The 4,768-nt window shown below is 43.2% G+C and overlaps 1 non-coding gene across 1 annotated transcript; it reads right to left on the bottom strand.

The window, feature by feature from the left end:
* Nucleotides 1–1,721: 1,721 nt before the first annotated feature.
* trnat-agu lies at nt 1,722–1,795 on the bottom strand. Its single transcript has one exon. It is a non-coding gene; the product is annotated as a tRNA-Thr (tRNA).
* Between the last annotated feature and the right edge of the window lie 2,973 nt (nt 1,796–4,768).

Genomic DNA, 4,768 nt, shown 5'->3' with positions numbered 1-4,768 from the left:
GAAGATTCAAACTGAATGCTGGCACGTTCATCAGCTGAGGTGGGAATAGAGTCAAAAAGTGTGGTGCTGGTCCAGCAGCATGCGAGGAGCAGAAAATTCGATGTTTCGCGTACAAGATGTTCATCAGGAATGCTTGAGTCGTCGATTCCCCGCTCCTCAGATGTTGCCTTACAGGCTGTGATTTCCAAGTGCTACACTTGTTGACTTTGATCTCCAGCATCTAAAGTTATCACTTTCTGCTGAGGTGCGGTACAGTCAGGTACTGTTCCTGAGATGTAATAACGTGGTCGTGATGTCAGAGTGAATTTGTAGTTGAAAACTTATCCGTGAATCAATATTATTCTCCCGATCCCACTCTGCGAAGGACAGGCTGTTTCGATGGAGCTTGTTGTTGCAGCCAGTCAATTTGACAGTTGTGCATTTGGCAGGTCGCGAAAACGTGAATTCCCAATGCATTGTTTAGACTCGAATACGATACGGAGACTTTCGGTCTTGGGTCTGCCACGGCCTAAATTTGAAAGTGGGTTTGCATTTGCATAGTCGGTGTAGTGTATATTTGTGTCTGAGAGTGTAACCAGTTTTATTTTCTGATGGGTTTTAAAAATGAAGCGATCAACAGAATGCTGATTTTCATTTTACTTTGATAATGTAAATCTGAACCAAAAATATGAATTGTTGGAGAAACTCAGCAGACCTGACAGCATCTGTGGAGAGAAACTGAGTTAAAGTTTTAGATCGATAGAAACTCGTTACTTATACATTTCTATATAATAATGCTGGGAAAATTATCAGTCTTATCTGTTGAATCAGGATTTTTATCAAAATATCTCAATGACAGACAACGGTCACCTTTACAAATTCAGAAGGACTTTATTGACTGTAATGCTGTTTCTGTTGCTCTCAGTTGGTGAAAGGCTGTGCTTAAATGCTTGCCTTCTTTCGTTTCCTTTCTCTCAGTTTGCAGCAATGTCGAATAGAGAATTGGTCATTTCAGTGTCTAACTCAGCATGTGTCTCCATATAACTCTCTCTGTCTCTGTGCATCCACCTCACCCTCTTCCTGTTACACATTCTCCGACACTATGCCTGTCCATACAACTCTTTACCTATTTAGGCTCAATGGAAAGTCTGACATTTCGAGACAATTTGAGTGTGCAGCTGCTGAGAGGCTTTTTGCCCACTGACTGGAGTGCGTTGAATTGGGCTCACATTCTCCGGATAATGTGTCTGTCACTTCAAACCAGGCAAGGCGACACTTCTTCCTCAAACAATTATGACTGTTTCGAATTCAAAATAGAATTCCTAATCCACCAGAAAAAAATGCAATTACACTACAACTAAAGAAGCACAACGATGTATATATTGTTGGTTTAAATGTATGAACGGCGACATCAGAGAATGAGAGTTATCAGCTGGTGGTATCTCTGCCATTACCACAAAATTCCCCGGCAAATCTGCAGCGTCTCCTGCCTCATCTCGTTATTCCGACCTAACTGAGAATGAAGGAGGAGGAATAAAAGAGGAGGAGAAGCAGAAGTGCATGTGGAATAATGGAAAGAAACCACAGACATAAGTAATCGTTCGGAATATAAAAAAAACATGGCATTCACTGTTGGAACTTCACCTGGATCACCAATTCATTACAGGGTGAAAGTCCAAAAAGACGTTCAGTTATTTTCACCAAGACTTGAAACACCAAGCCCAAGTATGAACGCGACAAGCAGGCACCGCTGGGAGTTGAACCAAGGATTTCTTGCTTACTAGACAAGCGCTTTAACCAACTAAACCACGGCGCCACAGGGCAGACGCCCTTACTCATCCATATGTGGAGTTGCTTAACCACTTCCTCACAGTCCTTGGACATGTGTTTTCGAATCAATGTTGCTCACAGAGAATTGTATTCAATCCTCGAATTTTCAAATACAAACAATTTATAGCTGAAAATGCTCCACTGAAAAGGCACAGAAAAACATAATCTCTTCTTGCATTCATTTAAAACTGGTATTTTCACCTGGTTAAAGTGACAGGAGAAAGAGGATGTGTTCATTCTGTCGGGGCCCATGAACCACGTTAGTACACACAGAGGGGACATCACATCAAGAGGAACAAAGATCATTGCGGTGAATTGACTAGCTGTAATGTCTAAGTAAGTATAAAGATTGGGCAGTAAAAGCTGACCCAATGGCACCGACATTGAGTTTTGCACCATCAGTTCCGCGCTCACTTCGTGCCTTATGCCTCCCAGGCATCATTGTCTATCACTTTATTTCACTGTCTTCGTCCACGTCTCAACTTATTTCAAACGATTGCAGATGTCTGATAGGAACCTTTAAATTTTCGAAACGGATTCCTGGAGTATAGTCGTCACTCAATGGGAAAGGATTCACTGCATATCCAGAATTACCACATTGATGGAGGGGATGAATTACTTTCCTGAAGCTTTCAACGCCTCAGCACAGACATGAAGCCATGATACAGCTCGTGGGGAATTTCCAGGATTTACACTCAGCAACACTGAAGGATCAGCGAGATACATCCAACTCGGAAAGGTGATATGATTGTAGGGGCATTTGCGGTGGTCGTTTCCCGTGCATCTGCTGCCTTTGTCTTTATATACGGATGGAAACAATTACTGACCGATTCTGGCAGGATCTGGATGTGCGCTCTGTATGCAAGCAAGATTTATTTTCATTCTAATAATTCACAAAAAGAGAAATACATCTTCATTACCTGAGTGGGAATTATATCCAGGTATGATATATTGGTTGATGCAAACTCGGACTCCGAAACTGGGACCTCCTATGATGATGACTGTAAAATTAAAACCTGACTTATAGACACTCTTGTGTCTGTTGTTGACTCCATAACAAACTTCAGCTGCAAAGTTGCTCACTCCAAGTTTCGAAAAAGTTCATATTATCGCACTGGATTTCAACATGAAGAAAGAGGAGCTGTGATCATATGATGTTGTTCAGCAGATGTACTGCAGGAAGGCGCAGAACAGGCTGGTGGTCACAGGGCCTCATTTTGATGCGCTGGTATCCGGTGAGCGGGCAGCACCAATAAGGGTGACGTGATACTTGTCTGATTCCAGATGCCGGGCCAGAAATTACCAGAGTTTTCTCGCTGAACTTGTTTAGGGTCTTGAAAGGAAGAGGCTATGACTCAGATTATGAAAGTACATTTCACTGGAGTGGATCATGTAATCGCTAGTGACTGTGAATACAGCAATGGAAACGTCCAGCAGACATGCAGGCAACACTGAAGGAGGCACGGGAAGACGAATGTGTTCAAGTTGCCAGTGAAAGGCACTGCTTCACAAAGTGTGACGTATTGAATTAAAACAGTGACGCTAATTATCTTTGCTCGTTCTTCACCTTGGTAATCTTGTATCCCCCCGATATAAATGTCTCCATTACACATGGAAAATATGAAAGGAAGTCGACGGTGGGTCGGCCCTGTGGTGTAATGGATAACCCCTCTGAATTTGAATTGGTCTATTGTAGTTTTGAGTTCTACTTAGCTCAATTTCAGGATGTTGCTTTGTTAAAGTCAGTCATAACTGGCTTTATAAAATCATTAAGGGCAAAGAGGAGTCTGTGAAGAGTACCGGGACACCATAAAAATCAATAAGCCCGTCTCTGTTTGGTGCGGCTCGAGATGGGGGAGATATGAAACCTGTGCTTTGTATGAATGCTTACTGTGGGGAAGGACATAGAACACAGAACATAGAAAAATACAGCGCTGAACAGGCCCTTCGGCCCTCAATGTTGCGCCGACCTTTGAACAATTCTCAGCTCATCCCCTTTCAAGAAACTATCATCACCCATGTGCGTCTCCAAGGATTGATTAGATCTCCCTAATGTGGCTGAGTTAACTGCACTGACAGGCAGTGTATCCTGCGCCCTTACCACTGTCTCAGTGAAGAACCTGCCTCTGACCTCTCTCTCAAATCTATCACATCTAAATTGGTAGTTATGTACCTTCATACAAACTGACGTCATCATCCTAGGAAAATGACTTTCATGTCTACTTATCTAATTCTCTGATCATCTTGTATGTCTCTATCAAATCCCCTCTGAGCCTTTTTCTTTCCGATGAGAACAGACCCAAGTTTCTCAGCCTTACTCATTAGGCCTTCCCTCCAGACCAGGCATCATGCTGGCTCACTAGTTAGCACTGATGCCTCATACTGCCAGGGACCCGGTTACAATTCCAGACTCGGGCAACTGACCGTGTGGAATTTGCATATTCTCCCTGTGTCTGCGTGTGTTTGCTCCGGTTTCCTCCCACAGTTCCAAAATATGCAATTCAGGTGAATTGGCAATGCTCAAGTGCCCGTATTGCCAGGTGCATTTGCTGGGGTAAATGTAGGAGGATGGGTCTGGGTGGGTTTATGTTGGGAGGATCGATGTGGACTTGTTGGGCCTAAGGGTCTGTTTCCACACTATAGGGAATCTAATCTAAATCTCCTCTGCACTTTTTTCCAATGCTTCCACATTCTTCCCGACATACATCCACACGAGCGTATTGTGTATTTGCAGCATGATATTGCAGCTCCAGAACTCAATCCCTCTACAAATGAAACCTAACACACTGCATGCCTTCTTAACAGCACTCTCAACCTGGATAGCAACTTTCAAGGATCTATGCACATGGACTGCAATATCCCTCTTCACATCCACACTACCAACAATCTTTCCATTGATCCAATACTCTGCCTTCCTGTTATTCTTCCCAAAGTGCATCACCTCACATTTAGCTGCATT

Source organism: Chiloscyllium plagiosum, unplaced genomic scaffold (assembly GCF_004010195.1).
Source record: "Chiloscyllium plagiosum isolate BGI_BamShark_2017 unplaced genomic scaffold, ASM401019v2 scaf_60655, whole genome shotgun sequence".
Lineage (NCBI taxonomy): Eukaryota > Metazoa > Chordata > Chondrichthyes > Orectolobiformes > Hemiscylliidae > Chiloscyllium > Chiloscyllium plagiosum.
The sequence above is the reverse complement of the archived record's forward strand: the minus strand, read 5'-3'. Positions and strand labels throughout refer to the sequence as shown.